This window comes from Pipistrellus kuhlii, unplaced genomic scaffold, assembly GCF_014108245.1.
Source record: "Pipistrellus kuhlii isolate mPipKuh1 unplaced genomic scaffold, mPipKuh1.p scaffold_m20_p_6, whole genome shotgun sequence".
Taxonomy (NCBI): domain Eukaryota; kingdom Metazoa; phylum Chordata; class Mammalia; order Chiroptera; family Vespertilionidae; genus Pipistrellus; species Pipistrellus kuhlii.
This window is the reverse complement of record NW_023425562.1, coordinates 72,382,751-72,397,075: the sequence shown is the minus strand read 5'-3', so window position 1 is coordinate 72,397,075 and position 14,325 is coordinate 72,382,751. Positions and strand designations below refer to the sequence as shown.

General features: G+C 39.4%; 1 long non-coding RNA gene across 7 annotated transcripts in view; it reads left to right on the top strand.

Moving 5' to 3' along the window:
- The window catches only part of LOC118708001, a 57,254-nt gene extending 51,739 nt beyond the window's left edge, over nt 1-5,515 (top strand). For 6 of the 7 annotated variants that reach the window (XR_006740311.1, XR_006740312.1, XR_006740310.1 and 3 more), the window contains one exon: nt 1,156-1,561. This is a non-coding gene — a long non-coding RNA (uncharacterized LOC118708001). Of the gene's footprint in view, nt 1-1,155; nt 1,562-5,137 lie in introns of those variants that run through there. The other variant, XR_004984435.2, reaches the window with a different exon arrangement.
- The last annotated feature ends 8,810 nt before the right edge of the window (nt 5,516-14,325 follow it).

Here is a 14,325-nt window from a genome sequence, read left to right as displayed (position 1 = left end):
CCTTCTGTTTTCACCCAAATAAATATTACTGTCCCACAACCTCCTATACCTGGGTCCCTGGAATGCTCTTCTTGCGACTCTGGGAAGGAGCATCAGTTCCACTGGCAAGACCTCCAAGAGCTTACATCAAAAGCTGGGCATCATTTTTGAATTTCCTTTCTTTTACACAGCACATATTCAATGCATCAAGATAGTGCAACCTCAAAAGTATATCCAGAATCCGGCCACTTCCTACCACCCCCACTGTTACCATGTGCTCCTGCATTATTGTTGGAGCCTCCTCACTGGTTCTTGTTACCCTTTCCTATCTACAGCTTATTTTCAACAAAGCAGGAAGTCGTCCTCAAAAGCTGTACAGTGATTTAAGCCACATCCCATCTGCACACTACCAATGACATTCCATTTCACTGAGATTAATGTAAAAATTCCTACATGCTCAGCCTCGTTACCCCACTAAGATCATCTCCCTCCCCACCCTGCTCATCTGCTCCAGTCCCACCAGCATCCAGTCCACTTAGTATGGTTAATACCCTCACTTCCTCCATGTTGCTCTACCAATATTACCTTCTTAATGAAAATACCAAGTTTACAATGTTATTTGCCCATGTATCCCACACTCTTTGCCTTTCTCTTTATTTCCATAGCACCCATTGGCTTTGAGAATGCACCGAAATTCAATAATTTCTTATTTTTATTGCTTACCATATGTCTTTGGTAAGGACATAACCTCACTGTAGCAAGGAACTGGTGAGTGCTGGGAGCAGTGCCTAGCATGCAGAATGTGGTCAGTAGCTTTTTGCATGTGAATAAGTCAAAGAGTGGGTATAATTTCTTTCAAATGACTTGAATATCATGGTAGTTGACTAAGAAGCCTTTGCAAATGGCATGCCTCAGAAGCATGGTCCCTTGTTAAAATGCCCTTTTAATTGAACAAATAATATTTGTTAATAATACTATTAACAAATACTATTTGATAAGTACAGCGTGAACTCTAATATATAATTAATCTGAAAAAAAGTAGGCAAAATTAATTTAAATATTTTATTTATTCTAATATACCCAAACATTATGCAATCAATATAAAATTATTAATGAGATTTTTACTTGTTTTGCATATTAAATCATCAAAATCTAATGTGTGTTTTATACTCACAGCACATCTCTGTTTGGACCCACAACCTTTGAAGTATTTTATAGTTATTTAAGATTTGGAGACGGTGATTGACTGTCGGTAATTGCAATGGTAGAAAGGAAAGCATGCATCAGGGGGCCTACTGGACTTGATTCAGATACTGGAAAACTTTTACTACTTTCGGAACCACTTGGGTATGTGAACCTGCTCTTTCAATTGCAAAATGAAATCTAAATACAGAGCAACTGTATCTGAAGTGAATTTAACATTTGTATAGAGATGCATTCTAAGTGTAAAGTTCACCCCAGATTTCTAGTACTTAATACAGAAGAAGAATGCAAAATATTTTATTACTTTTATATTGCTTATATGTTGAAATTATGCTATTTTGGATGTATTGGTTTCAATATAATATATAATTAAAATTAATTTCACCTGCGTGTTTTTATTTTGTTTATGTGGTTTCTAGAAAACAATTATATACTTATATATAATAGTCACACATATTATATATTGAATATATACCCTCAGAGTATTCATTTTAAGTTTTCACAGAACAAAGGAAACTTCAATAAATATCAGTTAATCCACATGTACAGGTTGTACTTTCTGATCATAATGAAATAAAATAAAATTAGTAACAACAATAAGAAAACTTTAAACAACTTCTCAACCCATTGAAAAATTAATTTTAAAATATACTATATAGTCACTGGGGTTAAGGGGATATTTTAAAATTACAAACTATTTAAAAATGAAAGTGTCAAATATCAACATTTGTGTCACATAGCTAAAGTAGCATTTAAAGTTTTGCATAATTTTGAATACATATAATAGTAAGCAAGACATATTGAAAACCAAAGATCAATGAGCATAACTAAACACATAAGGGGAAAAAAAGAAAATAATAATATAATAAAACCAAAACAATAAGAAGGAAGGACATAAGAGAGTCCAGATGGGAAATCAATGAAACAGCCCAAATCTCTACTAAAATGAGATTCTTTAAAAAAATTTTATCTTAGAGAGAGGAAGGAAGAGAAAGAGAGAGAAAGAGAGAGAAAGAGAGAAACATAGATTTGTTGCCTACTATATGTGCCCTGACTGGGGATTAAACCTGCAATCTGGCTATGTGCTCTTACAGCAATCAAACCCGCCACCTTTTGGTGTACTGGATGATGCTTCAAACAACCAAAAAGATTGGCTAAAATCAATTCTTTGAAAAGTGGCATGATAAAGGTGGACATAAAATTCTGTACACTCATACACTTTAAAACTAGATTAAATGGACAATGGCACAAGAACAATAGTAGCCTTTGACTAAAAGAATCAAAGAAAAGGAGCTGATATGAATCAAAGAAATAACTCCCACTCCCCAATCATGTCTGTTAGCACTGGTAGCACCACACAGCCTTCTGGGATCTGCATATATGGTCCACATTGCATATGAAACATACACTGTGGGTGTTTATACGAGTTTGGGAGCCAGAACACAGACAGAGGAGCAGTGTGAAATAATAACATAAAGTAAATTAATAGAGGAGCCATGTGTGAATGTGATGTGCCTGAGTATTATTATTATTTCAACTAGAGTACCTGTGCACAACATTCATGTACAGGGGGAGGGGATGTCCCTTAGCCTGGCCTGTGCCCTTTCATAGTCTGGGACCCCTTGGGGGATGTCCAACTGGCGGCTTAGGCCCGCTCCCTGGCAGTTGGACATTCCCAAGGGGTCCTTAGCTCTGCTACAGAGGCTGCTGAGATCACCAGCTGTGAGCCCAGCTACTGGCTGAGCAGTGCTCCCCCTGTGGGAGCACACTGACCACCAGGGGGGCAGCTCCTGCATTGAGCATCTGCCCTCTCGTGGTCATTGTACATCATAGTGACTGGTCATTCTGCTGTTTGGTCGAGTTGCATATTAGCTTTTTGTTATATAGAATTCTTTGCACTTGAGTAGATATATATATAACATTCCTTTCAAATAATTTTTGGCAACCTTCATGGCCAATGCTTTTATCCTTCTTGAATTAAAAAAAATATATATGGTAATGCAATATTTGAGTGTGTTACTTCACAATGATTTCTCCTGTTTTGTAGTTTCCAATTGCAAAGCTCTTTAGAATTGAAATGGCTTTTAATTCCCCAGGATATATTCTCAGTGCCTAGATGTTTACTAAATCAGTAGTGCTTAGCTGCTACTGATTAATTCTACATGATAATACCTGATGCTAAGTAGAGATACTGAAGCCTAGATGTGGGAGAGAAAGAGAGAGAGGTGTTAAGAGAGGGATACATTTTTTTTTTTGGCTTCTTTGCTTCTGTAGATGCAATAAAAACAAAATTTAGGGTTTATCTGCTGGGCACAACCTCTTAATTTCATAGCTGGAAATTAATTTAGGCAGTGGATACTGGGGTGAGCCATGCACTGCCTATAAAAGAGGATAGAGGCACCTGAATGGTCTGAAATAACCTATTGATCAAGACATCGCTTTTTCCTAACACATCCAGGTAATGGCCATACCACCTTTTGCATTGGGCCTGTAGGCCCCCTCTGCATCAGCTCTATGCCTTCTTCCTTTGTCTGCAGAGGAGAGAGCAGCAGGTTGGAGTCCCAGACTCAGTTGACCTCCAGGTATGTTTCCATTGGTCGCAAGGGCCAGGCTGAGCTTGATTTGCTTCAGTACATAAAGATAAGAAGCTAAGGGCCCCTTCCAAAAGCAAACACGTTTAATTTGCACCACCACCTCGCTGTGATTCAGCGGATGGAATTTATGAGGATGTTAACCCTTTTCCCACAAAAGTAGCAAACGAATCCAGTCCTAATAGGAAACATAAATCCACAGCAGACTCCTTGAAACTTCACTGAGAAGGCTGCCCCCCTCCAGAATGGCCCCCAGAAGTAAGAGTACAGAGGGGCCCAGATCTTTTAAGGAGAAGTGACTCTAACTACCAGCAAAACAAGTCTTTGCATGTGCCACGTCCTGCTGACCCCTCTCAGCAGCGGGAATTCAGACAAAACTCCAGGAATGCTTTGCGGGGCAGCTATGGTGCATTCAAAGCAGAAAAACGGCCTTAATCTTTGCAAAACCAACAAAGATAAGCAATAGCTTTAGCTGGGTTGAAATTAGCCAATGCGCTGCTACACAATGTCCTTGGGACTATTATCCTGGCTCTGACCGCCGAATGGCACTGCTCAAGTATGCTGGCAATGTTTAACAAACCATCTGTCTTGTACCTGTTCCCGCTGAACAGGAGCCTTTGTCTGAGCCGGGGCCCCATCCAGTATGTCTGCTGTCTGCTAGGCAGCCAGGGGAATCTCCTCGCCGGGTTGTATTAATTTCACAGGTCTCTTGATGATGGTTGGTCCTCCACAGAGCGGCTGCTGCTGGAACCTCAGTTTTGAAGAGGGGTGTGTGGACCTGTCTCAGTCAATCTATTACTTCACACATCACCATGTGTGTAAAAGCCTTCCTTACTTATTTGATTCCCCCCACCCTCCTGATTTTTCTTTGACCAGGAATTTCAACATTCATTCAAAAGTAACTCTTGATGATTTTATTTTTTATCTTGGCTATTTGTTCTTACATTAGAACCCTCTCACTCTCATATATATATATATATATATATATATATATATATATATATATATATATATATTTTATTCTTCAGTAAAATATTTTGTGCTTAAATATTATACTTTCAGGAGTTTGCTGATTGGTACATAAGTATTAGGCTAAATCATTTGAACATAATTCTTTCATGGGTCTAAACCAGTCAGATATTGGCATTTTCATATGGTTCACCATATGTTCAAGTATATATATTTCCTTGTAAAATTGCCCATTTTGTTTTACAGCACAGGTATGAGAAGATAACTAATCCAAATCATGGTTTTCATTTTGTAAAGAAAATATTGACAAAGCAAAATGTTCTTTTCAGGATTTATTTCTCCTTGTCTGCCTTCCCCTGCTCAGAAGTAAAATGTTCCCATCTTCTTTTATCCAGATGTCACAATATTAATATAATTATGATCATCAGGCACACCTTCACATTGGAAATGGAAGGAATCCCCTCAGAAGTCAGAGCCATCCTTGAAACTCACCCACCAGGCCCTTACACCAGCAGATGGGAGACCGAGGCCTGGATGACAGTCACCGCCCAGCTGCCCTATCCCTGCCTCTCACTTGGACTCTCCAGACAAGAGATTCTTATCTATCAAAGGGAACACATTTGATGAGACAAACACTGGGCTAGATGCATAGGGGACTCAAAATGCATAGAATATAAAGTTGGGAATATCTCTGTGTTTATAGTTCTTTGAATATAGGTTTATAGTTGTGTATACATAAAATACATAGTTAATAAAGTTATTGCAATGACCTATTGTATGTCTCTTTCCGTACTAACAACCCTAAACCTACTTCTGCCTGCCCCTGATTGTTTCTGCTTCTTCAGTCTACTATAGCAGCTTTGGTTACATTTACTTCATCATTATCATTCTCACAGGCACAACCTCAGCACAGTTTTGTCTTCAGAGCAGATGTATCTAAAAAAGGCATTCAAATACCTATGTTGTCTTTCCAGAAGAAAATTGGAAAACAAGACAGTCACCATTAACACAGCAGCACAACAAATTTTGTCCTTACATTTAAAATTTCAGTGAAGCAGGAAGGAAAGCAGAGATAGGGGGTGGGGAATCTCTTAAGATTTTAACTCTCAGAGTTTCTAGGCAAAGGGAAACCAATGTGGGAGTGTTCTGCCCAATTAGTGGCCCCATTGGAGGCCGGAGGAAAGAGATTTCTTCATATTTTTAATCTCATCTTTCAATTTCCATAAACAATATGTTTTGTAAGATAATCTAATATTAAATTCATGTTGTATTTATACACTTTACATTTTAATTTTTAATTATTTGATTGATTTTAGAAAGAGAAGAAGGGAGGAGGTAGAGAGAGAGAGAGAGGGAAACATCAAATTTTTTGTTCCACTTATTCAAGCCTTTATTTGTTGACTAGAGGCCTGCCTGATGCACAAAGCTTGTGCAAGAGGCTTGGCCCTTGCAGCTGCAGCCCTGGCAGCCCTGGCAGCCCTGGCTTCGTCTGGAAGGACATCCAGTCTAATTAGCATATTATGCTTTTATTATTATAGATTCTTGTATGTGCCCTGAACAGAGTTCAAACTGCACCCTCGCATACTAGACAATGCTCTAACCAACTGAGCTGCCTGGCCAGGGTATATTAATATGTTTAATTATAATATATGTTGTTTATTAAATAATTATATAGCTTTTATAATATGTAAACATCAATTCAGTTATAGATAAATAATTATAGGTAATTTATTCATGAATATATTCATTCATCTGACATCTGGACTGCTCCCAACTCTTGGCTATGGTGAACAATACTGCTATGAACATGGGTGTACATGTGTTGTTTGAATTCCTGTTTTCAGTTCTTTTGGAGAGGAATTCCTGTGTAGTATAGTAATTCTATGGTAAATTTTTTGAGGAACCACCAGACTGGCTCCATAGAAGCCACATCTTTCTTCTTGCATGTATAAGTTCCAATTTCTTACCTCTACCTCAACATTTATATTCCTTTTTCTAAAAAAAAAAACAAAACAAAAACATATGGCCCACCCAGTGGGTGTGAAGTGGTATCTCATTGTGCTTTTGATTTGCACATTCCAGGGGTCAATCTTTGTTCATAGGACCTTTAGATTGAACATCAAGGACAAAGGTATGCATGCACTCTCTGCTAATTGTGAGGCACAATCTCTGGGTCCACAGACTCTCCTGACATCTCTTGAAAGCTACCATATGCTGCAAGTTCTGATACCTCAACGGGGTCCTTCTTCCTAAAGATATCATTGCTAGGGGGTAGGAGGGTAGGAGGGTCAGGTGTGTATCTGATAGTAAGGAGAATAAAAAAGGGGTCTTAACTACAGGCCGAGAGAGTAAGGCCCTGAGTCCAGAGACCAGGAATGGCCAGGCTTTGGGAAGTCAGAGGAAAGAGCACATTTCCAGGTAGATGATCCCATAGTGGGCCAGATTCCTGAAGCCTTCAGGGGTCCTCAAACTTTTTAAAGTGGGGGCCAGATCACGGTCCCTCAGAGAGCTAGAGGGCCGGACTATATGAACTACTAATTGCTACTGTAACACCTCGGCTGCGCTCACTGCCCAAAAAACCTGGCAGGCCGGATCAGACTACTCTGCGGGCCGCATGTGGCCCGCAGGCCGTAGTTTGAAGACGCCTGTTCAGGTAAGGCTTAACTGAACCAGAGAGGCACAGAGTGTGTCCTGAGTCTCCAGGTCAGGGGGACATCCTAATGCAAGAGCAGGCAGGAAGTCACAGATCACAACAAGATACTGAGTATGAGAGGAGAAGGTGGGATGTGTAGGGTCAAGACAGGGATCTTGGGGACCAAAATACATGGGCAGATTTCCAAAAAAACAAATCCCAGAGCAATCCCTGCCTGTGAGCCTGCAACCATTCCTCCTCTGCCTTGAGTTTGATGGTGGTTCTCATCTTGGTTACAAATTAGAATCAGCTGAGGAGCTTTAAAGACTCCCGATGGCCAGGCCAATGAAATCAGGCTCATTTGTGTGTGAGACCCAGTGTTAGTACCTTAATGCTCTCCTGGTGATTCCAAAGAACAGCCAAGCATAAGGCAAGTAGAATTTTAAGTTTAAAATAGTAGATTCAAAAAGTAGACTTTATTAGATTGCTGTTTTTATTATAAAACAAGCAAAGGCACACTCTAGAAGTTTTGAATGAAATGAAGATGTTGACAGAAGAGGCCACCTGGAGCCTTCTGGCCTTCTGGCTGCTGTAGATGGGGTTTTCCTTTTTGGAATGGTGCATGAGGGCTGGCAGCCAGAGCAGGACTGTGCTGTTGAGGACACACAGGATGCGATGTATTTTCAGGGTTCCCAGAGTTCTGGCAGGGCCGGTGAAGGCTGCACTCAATAAATGTGTGTAGGATCAGTGAATGGAAGCAGGAAGGCATGAATTCATGAAAAGCAGTTCGAGACACGGTCCCTGCCCTCTAGGAACTTACAAAAGGGCAGTTGAATAGGCATTATAATGACAATAATTGGATGGCAATAATAGTTACTGCATCAGTGACTCTGTGTGTCTGTGCACGCAGCCCTGCAGCCAGGGAAACCAGGGGAGAGTTTCTGAAAACTCTGTTTGGTAGCTATGGCTTCTCTTATCTTTATTAATGTCCTGCAAGGCACTGACACACTGCCCTGTCTTGATAAAACAGGTAAACAGGAGCGGAGCAAAACCCAATAAAGCAGATTGTCAGTGGCACCCAGGGCCCACCTGGGTGGTCACAGAGAGGTCAGGGAAGGAGGAGGAAACTGCCTCTCCAATGGGAGTTATTTTGTTGATTGTTTGCTTCTTTTCTTGTTTGCTAGAAGTTTCTTAAGTTCCCTAGCCTGCAGATAAATGAAGTTGATAAGCCAAGAGCTTCTTGCCAATTACAGCTTCCTCCTCTGAAATGGTAGGTGTGATGCAAAGAACACTTATAGGCCATGAGGGAGCTGAGGGCTTGTCTTGTTGTCAATGATCCTCTATGGCCTTAAAAATGTCCATAATTTCCCTGACTGCAAAGCAGGCAGCAGTTTTTGTTCTGCTTTCCTTGAGTGGTACAAATTCAGCAAGACAGAGTTACTGATCCAAAAGGCACTTTTACTCCTTAGGTGTTTTTTTAGAGCCTGGTAATTATAGGGCTAAGGGTCCCCCAGACTCCTCAGGCACAGAGTAGACCACAGGCTGGGTATACTGACTAGCTGGGCTGCAGTTATGACCACTGCTGCCTCTTCAATGCTGGGGAATGTAGGCAGCTACCAGTCACCAGTAGGTACTAGGTTTCTACAAGAACACTAAAGCCCTAACCGGTTTGGCTCAGTGGATAGAGCAATGGCCTGAAGGCTAAAGGGTCCCAGGTTTGATTCCTGTCAAGGGCATGTACTTTGGTTGTGGGCACATCCCCTGAAGGGGGTGATTAATGTTTCTTTCTAATCGATGTTTCTAACTCTCTATCCTTTTCCCTTCCTCTCTGTAAAAAGAAAAAAAAATAGTAAAATATATGTATATATTTTTAAAAAGAACCATTTACAACTTTATTAGCCACTGCTGCTATTTTAATTTTTCCTCTTTTCCATCTATTACTCCCAGATACTCTTCTTTTCTGTTCAGAGAGGAAAATTGCCCTTTTCCCTCATGGCTCATTTCCCTTTTAAAAATTTGTTTGTTTTATTGTTTGTTTTTAAAACCCAGATTAAAATGTGTTTGGGTGGCTTTAAGTGGGCTGGCAAGTTGGTGATGAAACCGAGGTGAAGACCTTGAACCTGCCTGCCAGACAAGGTCCCTTCCATGGAAAAGCATTGCTGAATTGTTTACTCTGAGCCTGCGCAGTGGTTGTCACCCTGGGCTGTAGAGATCTGGTGTTGGGCTGGCAGGAGCTGGATTGCAACTAGCTTGTCTTTATGCCATTTGAAAAGCTGGTATCTCAATTAGCTTTGAAATTTTAAATTTTATACCAGTTTAAGATTTTATTTATTTTTCTATGTACTTTTATTTCAAAAATGAGTTTAGAAATCCTAACATGTTTCTGAACATCTTGAGAGGAGAGAAGCAGTAGATTAAAATAGAAATCTTATTGGACCTAGAAAGAGAAGATATACTTAACTTAGCTCTGCTGATAAATTGGGCCATGACTTACTAATTCCTCTTTTTGGGCCTCATTTTTCTCATCTGTAGAATGGAAAGGTTGGACTGTTCCTGAGTACTTAAAATAATAATAATGCTCCTGGAGATATCCAATATGGCAAAGAAGGTGGGAGTGCACTGACTTCCTCCAATGATCACATAAAAATTATTAAAAATTTGTAGAAAAATAAACCTAGGAAAATGATGAACAACATAAATTGATGAACAGAAACAGACCTGGAGATAGAGAAGCAGCGATCAGACTATCAAACCTCAGAGGGAAGGTCGGGGAGGGTGGGGGAAGAGACTTGTGTGCATGCATATAAGCCTAACCGGTGGGCATGGACAACAGGGGGGTGGGCATACACTGGGAGGGGTTTGGGATGGGAATGGGGGGATGAGGATAATTATTTGATACCATAATCAATAAAGAGATAAAAAAAAGAAAAAAAGAAAAATTAACCTAGATGATCATCTGAAGACTAACTAAATAGAAGTCTTATATACAGATATACAGAAGAAGCCATGCAAAATAGGCTGGCTTTGCTCCCATGTTGAAAATCAGAAGGAATACCTCAGTTACAGAGGGCCCCTTGAAGAGTGAGGTGGTCTCAACATCACACTGAGCTCCCCAGCCCAGACCACCAGTGCTGGGAAGAGGATTCCACAAAGCACCTGGCTGTGAAAACCAGTAGGGATTCATTTGCCTGGGTAAGACAGAGGCTGTTAGAAGCCCAGCATCCTCTTAAAGGGACAGCTTATTCTCACTAGTAACCATTCAACCTGGGCTTCAGGGGAGGAATGGCAGCTCTAAGGAAGCTGGAGACATACATAGAGAGACTAAATTGTGTGACATTAGGGAGAGGGCTAGAGGGACAACCACCAATACCCTATGCTAAATTCCACTCTCATACCACCAATGGATGCCATCTTTCTTGGGTTGAGCATTCTCCCACCATAGTATCAACCTGGAGAGATGAACTAGCCCTACTATCCCAACTCCCTTTGGTCCTACCTACCCAGCTTGCAAAAGCCTGTGGGCTTTGCTGTGGAGACCAACCTGAGCCCCTCATTGCATTCTTTTATAAAGTATTCTCAAGGAGTAATGAACAAGCTCAGGGGATGCCAGAGAAACACAGGGAGAGACTGAGTTGTGTGGTTTTAGAGTGAGGGCCATTTCTCACATGCTCAATGGGTGACAACATTCCTGTTCTGAGATTTCCCTCTACATGGACAAGTCTTATTCTCTCTATCCTGAAGAAATATCTTGGCTAACCTCTGAGACTTCACTCCACTGCAAAAGTCTGATGGCCTCAGGTGGATGGTGGCTGACCTCTGTGCACCCAGAGACTTCAACTGGTGCCAAGTTTGAATCTGTATAAACCAAATGGACACCACTCTCCCTGAGTACCTGCCTCATTCAATTTGTGTACTGTGTGAGGCTCTTTCAGTATAATGGGCAGATGGCAAGTGATGATGGGTCTCAGGGTAGTTTGGCATTTTCCTAATGTGCCCTAAGCCTAGTTTTGATGATTATCTGAAGACTAACTGAATAGAAGTTTTATAGCTACAGATGTACAGAAGAAGATATTGTTCCAAATTGCTTCCAAAACATTCATATCATAGGGTACCATAGGGTATCGTAGAAGATAACTGAGATATTTCTTCTGATTCTTAATGTGGGAACAAAGCCAGTCTATTTTGCATCTTGGCCCTTCCTATCAGTCTTTGACATGGCTTCTTCTGTATATCTGTAGTTATAAGACTTTTATTCAGTTAGTCTTCAGATGATCATCTAGGTTAATTTTTCTACATATGCATTTTGAGAGAGTCCCAAGCAAGATGAACTCAAAGGGGCCCACATTAAGATCAAAGACAGAGAGACTTGTAAAAGCAGCATGAGAAATACAGATAGTTATCTATAAAACAACTCCCCTGAGAGTGTCAGCTGATTTCTAAACAGAGACTTCTTGGGCCAGAAGGGATTGAAAAAAAAAAAAAAATCAAAGTAATGAAAAGCAGGGACTTACCACCAAGACTAATCTAACCATCAAGGCTAATATTTAAATTTGAAGGTGAAATAAAAGGCTTTGCAGATAATATAAAGATGAAGGAGTTCATCATCACAAAACCAATATTACTGAGAATGGTTAAGGGACTTCTTTAAAGAAGAAAAAAAATTTAAAAAATAGGAACATAGCCGATACTGGTTTGGCTCAGTGGATAGAGCATCGGCCTGTGGACTCAAGGGTCCTGGATTCAATTCCGGTCAAGGGCATGTACCTTGGTTGTGGGCATGCAAGAGGCAGCTGATCAATGACTCTCTCTCATCGATGTTTCTAACTCTCTAGCTCTCTCCCTTTCTCTTTGTAAAAAATCAATAAAATATATATTTTTTTAAAAATAGGAACATAAATATAAATAATAAAATACAATAAATACCTATCAGGAATCACTTCAATATTAAATGAATTAAAGGCTTCAATAAAAAGAAATAGGGGTAGCTGAATGGATAAAAATTAAGATTCATGGATGTTATCTATAAGATGCAAAGTCACATGCAAACTGAAAGTTAAAAGATGAAAAAAAGAAATGTAAACAAAAAGCTGGGTTAGCAATATCAGACAAAATGTGCTTTATTTATTTTATCCTTACCTGAGGATATGTTTATTAATTTTAGAGAGAGGAAGGAAGAGATGGGGGGAAGACAAACATCAATATGAGAGAGAAACATTGATCAATTGCCTCCCACATATATCTTGACCAAGGATCAAGCACACAATCTAGGTATTTGCTCTGATTAGGAATCAAAACAGAAACCTTTTGGTGTACAGGATGACACTCCACCCAACTGAGTGACCTGGTCAAGGCAGACAAAATACACTTTAAAACAAAGGCTACAATTAGAAACAAACAAGGACATTACATAATGATAAAGAGAATATAACACTTTTAATCCTTTATGCACTCAACATAAGAGCACCTAAATATGTAAAGCAACTATTAATGGACATAAAGGGAGAGATTGACAATAATACAGTCAGAGTAGAGGTCTTTAATACCTCATGACATCAATGGGTAGGTCTTCCAGATGGCCATTAGACATACGAAAAGATGCTGTGTCACTCATTATCAGAGAAATATGAATGAAAACCACAATGAGATATCATTTCACTCCTGTTAGATTGGCTATCATCAATAAATCAACAAACAAGTGCTGGTTAGGATGTGGAGAAAAGGGAATCCTCCTGCACAGTTAGTGGAAATGTAAGCTGGTGCAGCTACAATGGAAAACATCATGGACAGTCCTCAAGAAATTAAAAAGGAAACTGCCTTATAACCCAGCAATTCCACTTTTGAGGATATAGAAAAAAAAAATTGGATACGTGCACCCTCATGTTCATTGTAGCATTATTTACAATAGCCAAGATATGGAAGCAACCCAGTACCCAAAACCAACAAGTAGATAAAAAAGCTGTGCTACATATATACAATGGAATATTACCTGGCCATACAAATGAATGTATTTTTACCATTTTCAACAAAGTGGATGATACTATCTAAATTATAAGTGAAATAAGTGAGACAAAAAGGCAAATACCATACAATGTCACATATAACTGAAATCTAAAAAACAAAGTAAACAAAACAGAAACAGACTCATTCCTAGGTACAGAGAAGAAACTGAAGGGAAGGTAATTGGAGGGTTGGGTGAAAAAGGTGAAGGTTATAGAAGTTTAAATTCAAAATATCAAAATAGACACTCAGTATAGAAAATATAGTCAATAATATTGTAATAACTACGTATGGTGCCAGGTGGGTACTGGAAATATCTTGGTGATCACTTTGTAAAGAGTATGATTGTCTAACCACTATGCTGTCCATATAAAACTAACACAAAATAATATTGAATGTCAAGTGTGATTGAAAAACAACATTTTTTAAAATGCTCCTTTTCAAAGAAATTATTATTCACAGACCTTGATGAATACAAGCCAAAACACAGAGATTTTTATTAGTTTAATAACTAGCTGGCATACTAGTTCATACTTTATATTATATTTATAACATTTGCTCATTATAAGGAATAAATATGGTTATTTTATGGCTAACATATAAACTTAGCTTTTATTATATAAAAAGTTAAATTTGGGGTCTTAGACCACAATCGCAAATCATGTCAGCTTCAGCAAACAATTTTGAAAAATAATGTTATTGGTTTCACAGTCTGTATAAAGTTTGATTTGCAGCATGGAGGGAGCAGTTTACTGATCTTTTCAAAGATCCATCTGCCCGCAATCTCGGTGTTCCTCAGAGTCAAGGAGTGGACAGAGGAAGCTGTAGTCTGTAGTTGCCCCTAGCTGTAGTCTGTCTTCATGTGGTGGGTGTTCAGGGTGCTCCACCTCAGTGGAGTATGTATCCTAATTGCATCTTCAGTTTCAAAATTATTTCTAGACTATATAAATAGTG